This window comes from Phocoena phocoena, chromosome 14 (genome assembly GCF_963924675.1).
Source record: "Phocoena phocoena chromosome 14, mPhoPho1.1, whole genome shotgun sequence".
Lineage (NCBI taxonomy): Eukaryota > Metazoa > Chordata > Mammalia > Artiodactyla > Phocoenidae > Phocoena > Phocoena phocoena.
Genome location: NC_089232.1, coordinates 67,147,519 through 67,159,582, shown reverse-complemented (window position 1 = coordinate 67,159,582; position 12,064 = coordinate 67,147,519). Strand labels below are relative to the sequence as shown.

The window sequence follows — 12,064 nt, the reverse complement described above, 5'->3', positions numbered from 1 at the left end:
TGGAGTAAAAGGCAATCATTAAATAGCTAAAAAATGGCTTATGCTGTGCTCACCACCACCAAGGTATAGAAGGAGTGTTTTTCCTGCAGTGGGGGAGGACACAGTCCTCAGCAGAGGGTCTTCATGTGGCTGCCACACAATCCTTGGGCAAAGCCTGAGAATGACCTTGAGAGTGAGAGATCCGTGGGCTGAGGGTGAGCAGGGATGATCTGAGGATGCAAACAGGACCAGAACTATCATCTTGGACCTACAGGATAAGGTCCTCAACAATTTCTTCAATAGAAGAACTGGAGGACGGATATCAATTCTTACAGAATATCCCCTTATTAATTACTTGTATCTAAGTGTATAGAGCAACTATATGTGATTCCCAGAACAGATTGAAGGCTGAAGTCCTTTTTGAAGTCTTCCATTTTCTTTATATAGCCCTAGGTTAAATAACCCTTTTGATGTCATTATATATGGATACTCAGATCAGGTAGACCTGGTTTGATCTTGACAGTCAAGTTCAGGTACCCAGAGTAGGCAAAAAACTCTCTTGGAATTTGATCTTAATGAGACCAATTTCTATCTGGGTGGCCTACAGGATAAAGCACTTCATTAATTGACTTTCTTTTTTTTAACATCTTTATTGGAGTATAATTGCTTTACAATGGTGTGTTAGTTTCTGTTGTATAACAAAGTCAATCAGCTATATGTATACATATATCCCCATATCCACTCCCTCTTGTGTCTCCCTCCCACCCTCCTTATCCCACCCCTCTAGGTGGTCAGAAAGCACTGAGCTGATCTCCCCGTGTGATACAGCTGCTTCCCACTAGCTATCTATTTTACATTTGGTAGTGTATATACGTCCATGCTACTCTCTCACTTCATCCCAGCTTACCCTTCCCCTCCCCGTGTCCTCAAATCCATTCTCTACGTCTGTGTCTTTATTCCTGCATTAACTGACTTTTTATTGAATGTTAGAGAGCTATACTAGGCACTCGTACATGCTGTCTCATTTTACATTCACAACATCCCTTCCTGTACATACTATCATACCCATTTTTCGGATGTGGAATCTAAGGCTTAGAGAGGTTAAGTATGTCATGCATGGTCACTAAGCCCATATGCTGCAGACCTGGATTCCATACTAGGTTCTATGTTCCTTCTACCGTATCTATAGAGCTATACACATGTAACATATTATAGTAATACATAAATCTTTTGGGTGTGTCTTGTGAAGGTTTTCTAGATACTCGTTGCTCAGAGTGTGGTCTGTGGACCAGCAGTGTTGGCATGACTGGGAGTTTGTTAGAAATGTAGGGTCTCAGGCCTTACCCTTGACCTGCTGAATCAGAATTTATATTTTAATAAGATCTTATCATAGAAGCATCTTCATATTGGGGGAATTACCGAGATAGTGCATTTTAAACCATTTACAACCTTTGTTTCTGCCTCTGCCAGACAATTAATAGTCACAAATGTGTGTGTGTGTGTGTGTGTGTGTGTGGTGTACCTCAAATGTATTCACACAAATATGGGAAATCTTATACAAATCCTACATAACTTTTATGGGAAGTAACACTTGTCGGAACCTGTAACGATAAAATTTTTGATCCTTTCTAGACCCATTCTAATAGATATAGATCATAAGTGACAGCTTTTGACTAATAAACCCTTTTACATGCAGACAACAAATGAGACAACTGAAAAGAGACAACGCCAGGAGCACGCCACCAGCAATTGTATTTTCTGGCCCCAGCCCGCCCTTTCTGGGCCATTTTCCCCTCCCTCTTGGTGGGGCCCAATAGACTTTCCAATTATGTGCTACCAGTGTTTGTCATTTTATTAATTAAAGTTCTGTATGCAAAGCAGGAGCAGCCTCGTGGCCAGGCCTAATGCTATTATTTCTCTCACGGCCCTTTCCTCCTCCAGAGGTAATGACTGCAATTTTATGTCTAGAATATGCCCCCTGTTTGCTATGCATATCTTGTGGCAACTTCACAAGTTTCTCTTGAACCAATTAAAAAAAAATCAGTATGGAATTTAGGCTGAAGTTGGACAAAAGAGACTCAATGGTATCAAATAATGTCTACTAGCAGGCAGCACCCTCAAATATAGGAAATGCTATGAAGGGGAGGTGCTACGTTTCTTTGAATTTCTGAAGGGCTACATGTATTCTAGCAGTAGAGACAAAACCAAGAATGGATGTTCTAGTGCGTATTTCACTTAAACAGAAGAAAACACATTTTAACAGACTTGAGATGCTCAGAAATGAGCTTGTTTGTGGCGGTGGGGTGGGTACTCCTTCGATATTCCCCACACTATGCGTCACCCAGCACTCACTGGATGGCCAGGATTGGGGATGTCGTCAAGGACATCCAAGCTTTGAATGGAGGTTAAAGCTTCTTCCCAATCTAAGATGCAACAGGGCTGTTAATTCTGGGTGTGAACTTGTAATTTTATTTAAATTAGTTTTTATCGGAGTATAGCTGCTTTACAATGTTGTGTTAGTTTCTACTGTACAGCAAAATGAATCAGCTATACATATATGTATATCCCCTCTTTTTCCTTCCCATTTAGGTCACCACAGTGCATTAAGTAGAGTTCCCTGTGCTATACAGTATGTTCTCATTAGTTATCTATTTTATACATAGTATCAATAGTGTGTATATGTCAATCCCAATCTCCCAATTGCTCCCACCACCCCCCTTTCTCCCTTGGTTGAATTTGTAATTTTAAGAGGTCCTTGGTTTCAATGTGGTCTTATTAATTTTAACTGAGAGTACTGTTTCACTGCAAAACCCAGTGTTTTGTACACCATCTTCTAATTCACCCAGAAAAAATAAACACCAACTCTCTAGCTATAAATAGCCTAATGAAAAATCAACCCGACTCAGCAAGAAGCAGGCCAGATGTGGATTTCTGATAACAAGCAAATAAAATATGCTGGGAAATACTTGCAATTACGGAGGCTTAAGGATTCCTGGCCATGTAAGAGACTTAAAAGATTGAGATCCTTTCTGAAAACAGCACCCCATGTCTTTCCTGCTTTCTCAGGCATCACATTGAAGCCACAGAACACCCAGCCAGGGACATCCACATGCCCCCTTTGCAAAAACACAGCAAGAAAAGCAATGAAGATTATATATTTGTTGGACCCTGGCTGATGAAGTTACGAAGTTACGGGTATTTTTTCCCTTCTTTGGTATTTTCTTTCTTTTCTAAATTTTTTACAATGAACATCCATTACTTTTGGTAACTAGAACAAAATGAATAAATTTAGGGTAAAATCATATTTATGAAGAATGATATTGATCTAGGAAAATACAATAGTAAGTAATGAAGAAGACACAGAATGCTTATACGGTATGATACCAAATTTGTATAAACCCTTTATCTATCTATCCCTCTGCTCAAATCTACATTTATCTGCCTGGAAAGAAATTTACAAACACGGTAACAGGGGTTATCTTTGGAGGGTAAGACTGTGGGCAATTTCAATTTTCTTCTTTAGTTTTTCCTAATGTTCTACAATGAATGCAGAGCATTTCTGTAATCAGAAAAAACAATAAACGCTGCCTTAGAAAAGGCATCAAGGGAGGATTCCGATATCACTGGAAAGTGGGAGAAGAGAGTGCTGTCTTTTCACCGCTTTGGGGAGGATCAGGTTCTCTGGCCTGAACTGTGGGCTTTGCAAGGAAGACCAAGGGAAGGTGGGAGCTTCCAGGGGAACGAAGTGGGGTCATGCTGTGGCTCTGGAATCAGAAAGAACATTTCTGTCTTTATTTATGACATAATATCTCAGGGCCTCAGTCTTCATCTGTGAAATGGGGCCAACCGTACTCTCCTTATAGAGTCACTAGGAGACTTTAATAGGATTGTGTGATCCCAGTGCCCAGCTTACCAGATACATTTATCAATGTTAGTTCCTCTTCCTGTATTGGAAAAAGCAGGTAGGGAACAACGACAGAGATAAACAGCTCACAAAAAGCAGAATAGGACAGGATGAAGGATGCTGTATTAAAAATTTCAGTCCAGTGTTTTATATTCCAGGTTCCCTATAGAATTATCTTTCCAGTCTTGTGGGAGGAAAACAATATTTTCTTTTGAGTTACATTGTAATGAGGTGATCTTGGGCAAACAATCTCCTCTGTGCCTCAGTTTCTCTGTAGGTGATAGAGATGATGCTGAGAAACAGCTTCGAAATCCTTTAGCTGGGGAACAGGATTGACTCTGTGAAATGAAATTCCTACAACCTTCATGAACAGCCATCAGAAAGAGAATGGACTCCAGGCACGAGAGTATCTGCAAGTCGCAAAGCCGCCTGGGGAGTGTTTATGCCCTGACAGCTGGGGAGAGTGTGCTTTAGACAGGTTGGCCCGTGCATGTGGACCACACGAACGTGTTATAATGGTCACCACTAGTGGGAGCCACAAGGGGACGTATGATGAACAGGTGGACTTGGAATCGGACCCAAATCTCTGCCAAGTGCCCAGGAGGACTTTATTCGCACCCACGAGCCTCGACAGTAATTCTTCTATGCCTCAGTTTCATCATGTAATGGCTGAGGTATTAAGTTTGAATGACTCAAAGGTATTAAATTAATTATGTCTGACTGTAATTACAATGGCTGTTGATTACTTTAGCCCATTAGCATGTGTTCTGGCAGCATCAACCACATTACAGTAAGTGGTGACAGAATGCTAGGTTCCAGTGGCTTCCCAGCTCTAGGTACTGAGGTAAGAATTATTTTGACTCCAAATCTCAGTAGGGCTATATTTGTTGGACCCTCGAGAACCGATGAGGAGTCTCCTAGTTTGCGCTTATCCTGGATCAAGGTTATGCTCACGATTGAGAAGCTGTACAATTAATTAATTAATTATGACACAGCAGCTTCATTGGGCACATCCCCCTGGTGCTAATACGAGGAACTGTGCAAAGTAATGCTCCCAAGCCGTCTGCATGTTGCTAATTGACCCAGAGGAGAAATCAGAACGTCTGAATTTATGCCAGCAGTGGCTTGTTCACGCCTATGCAGAGTAAGAAGAGGGATAATAATAATTTCTGCCGCTCATAAAATATTGTAGAGATTGCAAAGAGCTTTCCTATTTTCATCTGATCCTCGAGCAAGTAACACAGGCAGTTTTATTCCCAATTAGGGAGACTGACTGACTCGAGTGACCTAAGTCTAGTCCAGTGACCTTAGAGTGTTTGCAGGATTGGCTTTGGAGTTGGACAGACCTGTTTTGAATCCTGGCTCTGCCTTTCACTAGCAAGGGTGACTAGTAAGTTACTCAAGCTTTTGAAGCCCCAGATTCTGCATCAGTAAATGGGGGTAACAACTCCTCACAAGTCTGCTTTGTTAATAAGATAATGCAAGTGAGACGCTTAGCACAGTGCCAGACACACGGGCGGGGATCACTATTTAAAAAATATAGCAGTCCCCTTAATCAGCGGTTTCCCTTTCTGTAGTTTCAGTTACCTAAGGTCAACTGCAGTCCAAAAATACCAAACGGAAAATTCCAGAAATAAACAATTCATAAGTTTTAAATTCTGCACCGTTCTGAGTAGCAGAACAAAATGATGAAATCTCCTGCTGACCCGCTCTGTCGCGCCTGGGACATGAATCATCCTTTTGGCCAGTGTATCCATGCTGTATACACTACCCACCTGTCAGTACAGGATAAAACACAGTATACATGGGGTTTGGTACTATCTGTGGTTTCAGGCATCGACTGGGGGTCTTGGAACGTATCCTCCATTGATAAGGGGGGGCTACCGTACTCCTTTAGTTACTTTACAGTTATTAAGTGTCCCTCCCTTAGTCCCAGACTAAGGGAAGGTTTCTTTCTCCTACGAGTACAAAGATTTAGGGTGTTTGAGGGCTCTAGTTAAGAATTTTGGCTTGCTTTTTAATGTAACATAGCCAAGTGGTTCATAAGTAACTTGGAGACCAGGACCTGTCGTACTGAAAGTAAGTGTTCTTAACTTTTCTGCTGAATAAACACTAAAAAGATCCCAGATTCCTGCGGTCTGTCTCCTGCACGGCCGGTCACATGGTGTATTTGAAATGAATACTCGCTGGCTCCCTGCCTGAGTGAGGACCCTCTGTGCCCCTCCCTTCCTCAGTCCTCCCACCAGGCATCTGTGCGCCCATCCAACCCAGCCAAGTTCCACGCTGCCTTTCTGGTCCCATCCTGGCAGCTGCCATGTATCTCGTCCTGAGGGTGCAGCCCCTGACCAAGTTCTCCAGATTCAGGATAGGGCAGGCTCTGGCCTTTGATCTTAGACTCATCACAAAAGTAATAATAGTAGGGTTTCACTGGTGGCGCAGTGGTTGAGAGTCCGCCTGCCGATGCAGGGGACACGGGTTCGTGCACGGGTCAGGGAGGATCCCACATGCCGCGGAGCGGCTGGGCCCGTGAGCCATGGACGCTGGGCCTGCGCGTCCGGAGCCTGTGCTCCGCAACGGGAGAGGCCACAAAAGTGAGAGGCCCGCGTACCACACACACACACAAAAAAAGTAATAATAGTAATAGCAGCAGTGGAGGAGTAGAAACCACACTTATTAAGCATCTACCATGTGTCCAGATCCGGGCCGGGCACTCTTCTATCTTGGCTACTTGTTTCTCCCAACAGCCCTGCAGAGGATACTGAAGCTGAGAAGAGTGAGGTATTTGCACAAGGTCACCCTGCTAGAAAGTGGCAGGATTCCACCAAGGTCTGAATGACCTCAAGGTGCTGCTTCTCCTATCATGTCACACTGCCTTGGTGATGCTCCTTTCGTCCTGACCCCGAATGACCAGCTGGGTTCCTCTGGACATGGGAGATGTCACAACTCTTGGGCCATGGGGCAGGGGGGAGGCAGCTGCCTGGGGCCACCGCGCTGCTCTGACTCGCTTGAGATGTCAGCATCACCACATGGGAGCCAGAGGGGCCCTGTGCTTCCTGCTGGGCCCACCATGACGTCCTGGACAGAGATGGACAGCCCAGCTGGATGTCGCACAGGAAGCATGGAGTTCTATCCCTGCTTCTTCAAGGCTCCTCGAAGCCGAAGAGGAGGGGTGCAGAGAGTAGAGGGTGCACAAACAAGCCCTGGCAAGTCTAGCTGGATTCGCTCTTGATTTAAGCAAACACTGAAGCCTGGAGCTGTCCGAAGACGAGCGGGACTTGCCCGTGAGTCGGTGAGCGTTCTGTCACTGCAGTGGATGTCACAGCATTAGATGAGACGGGAGTTGGATATCCAGACCTCAAACACGGTGCAAAGGTGCTCAAGCTCGTGGGAGGGGAGCTAGGGATGGTGTTGCCCCAGAATCCCCCCTAGCTTGGCACTGAGCCCTAACTGTTTACAAAGAGGGTTTCTGCAGCCACCACAAAGTGTTTGTGCAGCATTGCTTGGCCACACAAGGCGGAGGCTGTCCTAGGTGGACTCTGGAAGAACCTGCTTGCTTTTCCACCAGTCAGCACTCAGCTGAGACACAGGGGAGGACAGTAAGTAGGGAGAAGGGAAGGCTGAAGTTTGCTTCTCCCCAGGTGGGCCCATGTTCTAGGCAGAATGGGGAATGAATCCAGGAAATGACAGCCTTACTCAGGATCCAGCTCGTGAAGCCTCTTGGGGTAGCTTCTGCTTCCTGATTTGCTAAAATAAGTGAGAGCACCTGGGGCTGAGAACAAGGCACATACAAGGTGAGTGGCAGGGTCACCTTGGTTGCTCAGGAATTAGACCCAGCAACTAGTCCCAGCTTGAGGAGAGGCAAAGCGGGTAACTAGTCCGCTACAAAATGGTATGAATTCCCTTCCTGCCTCTGGAGATGAGGAATCTATGGTGAGGTAGGGTGAGGCCTCTGGGTTAGGTGAGAGCCATGCGAGTCCTCAGGGATGCTTCTGAGGCCCACATCAACTCCCCAGAAACTGAGAAGGTACACCCACCATTGCCATTGGGGGCAGGGCAATGTGACAGAAAGAGCACGAGGCTTGAAGTCATAAGACCTGAGTTTGATCCTGATTCTGTATGGGCTGGCTGTGCATCTCTGGGTACAGTCCTCTCCTGTCCTGAACAGACGGAATGCTCCATTCAGCCCTGCACGCACCCTGACCCCGGCCGCGGCGGGGCGGCCCCTGACACCTAGGATCTACTCCAGAAAGTGAGCTGCAGAGAGCGTTCTTAGCGTCTTTAGCTCCTGCTTGTTGAGGGTTTGCTGGGGTTGACAAAGGAAGAGCCATTCAGGTTTTGCATTTTTTTCTACCTCAAGCCATCCTAGAGGAATTATTGTTACTCTTATTCTCCTTGTTTTGCCTTTCCAAGGGGGATTTTGCTATTGAATTTAATAAACTCTTAAAACACAGGAGTCACGAAGTTCCTGTCTTCTTCCATCTGGAAGTCCTGTTTGTCTGCCCGTGGGGAGGGAGTGAGGCCAGCTTGACCAAGCCCCATCAACACAGCCAGGACACTCACTGTGGGTTACACCGAGATGCTGGAGAATGCCCCGCCAGCCAAATCCCTGGGAAAGGATGGGCCCTGTGTTCAGGAATGGTCATCAGCAGCCCAGACAGCCTTACAAAATCAACCAGAGTGCAATTCGCTGAACAACTCCCTCGCCTCCAGCCTTGGGGGCCCTGCCTGCATAGCGGGCTCCTCCTCAGCGGGCCTTTGAGCAGAACTTAACAGGTGGCAGAAGGCAATTCCAGATGCCAGCCTCCTCTCCCACGTTCCTCTGGCCACATTTGCTGGTTTTAATGACACGGAGCTGAGGTCTCCTTCCCTGCAGGCCAGATAGCCTATGCCGACATGGAGGTGGCCCTCTGGTCGCCTTCTGCTCCCATCTCAGCAGCTCCTAGCCGCTAATGAAAGCTTTTATCACCACAGGGCTGATGCCAGGAGTAGAAAGGACCGGCTGTGCGCCAGCCCTAGCGTGCGTGTGCCTGCGTGTTCGCACGCGTGTGCAGGGAGAGCTCAGAGGCGGCTGCAGCTTTGGCAAGATCAGAAGACCAGTAGCCAGGAACTGGCCTGCCCTAGGCTGTCATCACAAATTAAGTGGCTCACGTGCCGCTTCCTGTGTCCCTTTCATTCCTGCAGCTCATAGATGAAAAACTACTTCCATGTTTTGGAGCGGGGAGGAGATTGAGGGAAGCCCATTTCCCCGCCCGCCTCCCCAGCCTTGTTCTGTCCTGAGAACATGGCATAAACTATTCTAGTCACAGGCAGGCTATTCAAATAAAATAGAACTTCAAGCCACACCGGGCTTGTTGAGACATTCAGGCTTCTAGGATGTGTGAAAGGCAGGGGAGGGGTGGAGACGGCCCCTGCCACTCTCCCGTCCTTTTTAGTACCAGCAGCTGCAATGCTAAACACATCCCAGTGTGTCTCCCAGCCACAGCGGAGGCCAGCAGTTCTGACAGCAAGCGAGCGCAGGAAAGCCACCGTGAGGCTCTCCTCCCCAGAGGCAACTTTAATTATTTGAACTGGAGCTCAGCAAAATAAAAATAAAATAAAATCGGAATATATCATAAGTGGTGCCTCACTTTCCCGCAGGGAATAGCTGGTGGTAGGTGGGCGGGGCAGGGCTGGGCAGAAATCTTTAAATATTCAAGCCCCTCGTGCAAGCGTGCAGGCCGGGGTGGATGCAGCGTGTGCACCGAGAGCAGACGGTGGAGAGAGGCGGCTGGCTGCGGTGCTGCAGGGGTCTGGAGGGAGGAGGCCGGAGCTGGAAGGCTTCTGAGTGCTCTGTAAGCTGGCTGGCACAAAGACACACCCTGGCTCTGTCTCCATCGTCGGTGGGCACCTGACCCGGCTCCACGCAGGCTCTGAGAGGTGCTCTCCCAGCCCCTTCTGTCTCTACCACGTCTGTCCCCCACCCTGTCATTTCTGCCCCCTTCTGTGACTCATCTTTCTAAAAGGCAAAGCACACCACATTCTTTGGAGTCCCAGGTAATGGAGGACAGCTCTCAGCATGGGCTCAGAATGAATTTCGGTCACAACTGGCAAGGACACCTATGGCCAGTCACTCTTAAGTCTCAGTGTGCATCCAAATCACCAAGTGTGGGGTTTGAAAATGCAGATCCCCAGGCCCCTGTCAGTTACATCATTCAGGATGTCTGGGGTGGGTCCCAAGAATCTGCATTTGTCATGTTTTCCAAGTGACCGCAGCTGGAGAAACCTAGGCCTACTAGTTCGCTTACAGCTAGATTTTCAAGGAAAGGCATTGAAGGCGACACCAATTCCCCTATGGAACCCACTGACGACTGTGGGGTTTCTTGGGGTATTCTGAGCTATTCTGCAATTACTTCAGCTCCCTGGAGGCCATGGACCAGGACTGTTAGGGTTTAGAGAAGATGCTCAGTGGTGGGTGTCAGCCTGGAGTTCAGCTCAGCCAGCCGCCTGCTCCCGTGGGCCCGCCCCTCATCAGAGACCTTCACCCCTGGCTCTATCCGGTGTCCGCCTTCCAGCACTAGGGCCCCACAGCCATCGGAGGCCTCTTTAGGGCTGGGGGGTTAACCTCACACAGTCTCACACAGCAATGCAACATCCGTTTCCCCGTCGCTGACAGTCAGCCAGCCGGAGAGATGGAAATCAACTTCCTGCCTTCGGCATTTAGGATTCGAGTGAAATAGATGGCAGGGCTTACGAACCTGGAAATGCATATTTCTATCTTGGTCATTTATTTTTCTGATGAAAACATTTCCCCCAATGTTGGAAATTCAAAGACCCATCAGCCCGAGATGAATAGTCTGAAACCTGAATGCGAAATAACTGAGCTGATTGTGGACTGGACTCATTGCTTTCCCTTCACTCCTTGTGCTGAGCCAAGTTCTGGAAAAGGGCAGGAAATAACGGAAACCGCCCAGAGCAAATGTGACTGGAGGAATCATAGAACAGGCCAGTAAAACAAAACACCTGTTTAAGCTATTGATCAACCCAAAGGTTATCAGAGAAATGATGAAGTATTAGAAAAATACCAGTTTTACCTTGACATTTCTTTTTCTGAAATCAGCCTCATATTAAATCCAGTGAAGAATAAATTCAAAGATGAAATGCTTTTTTTTTTTTTTTTGAAATGCTTTTAAGGATCCCCCTCACCTCTCAGATGGGCCAACCAACTCTCCTCATTTAGATTTCCTCTTAAGAAGCCTCCCTTTCTAGGTGCTGCTCTGTGGCACCCGAGAAATATCAATGAGGACTGAGTAAGTCCATCATCTGCACCGGAAAGCGTGGTTTCTCAAATACGATTTAACATAATGACTCTATTTATTTGTGCCCTGACTTCTTCAAGAAAGGATTTAAGGTGGCTCAAAAATACACAAAACCTAGTCAGATAACATAAACTAGGAGAGGGTAAGGAAGATGGGGCAAACGTAGAGTTATAAAATTGAACCAGGAGTAAGGCTGCTACAAACTACACATAATGAACCCCTATTTGCCTACTGGGTAAAGCCTCAGATTTAATCTGACCATTCTTCTGATTAAAGAAAAAATCATTGATACATCTTTTCCATTCTTTTTTTTTTATGTTTGTGGGTTTTTATTTCACAAAAAGCCTGGAGGGCTTGAATTTGCCTGTACCCCTAAGCAGGGGGAGGCTCTTTCCTGCATCTCTGCTGGTCAAAGCCCCACCTGCCTGGGATTGCTGGGATTGCTGGCAGCCCCTCAGAAGGGAAGTGAATCTAGTCAGTTTCACAATGCCCACTATTTCAAAGGGAACAAATTGCTCCAAGGGCACAGAGCTTTTCCTGAAATGAAGCCAGAAAGGTGTTTCACCTATGAGTTTCCAGACGAATCTAAACTCTGCTGGCTTTCTACTGTGTGCAAGGTGTTGACGCAGTGCTTGGTGGGAGTGCAAAGAAGCACAGGCACGGCACGGCTCTCCAAGAGCATGGAGGCAGGTTTTTGGCTAAGTCCTCTTCCTCTCCCCCTTTCTCCTTTGCATAATTATACAGGGTACCAGAGACTGTTGGTTAACTATTGTAGTACCTACGTTGTGCCAGACCTTGTGATAAGCCCTTTACATATATTAACCTATTTAAGCCTCACCTCCTTGGGGTAGGCACTCTTATTGTCTCTACTTTCCAGGTGGGGAAA

At 46.7% G+C, this 12,064-nt stretch overlaps 1 protein-coding gene across 1 annotated transcript in view; it reads right to left on the bottom strand.

Moving 5' to 3' along the window:
• The window catches only part of ALK (ALK receptor tyrosine kinase), a 746,244-nt gene that overhangs the window by 108,157 nt on the left and 626,023 nt on the right, over nucleotides 1-12,064 (bottom strand). The window lies entirely within an intron of this gene.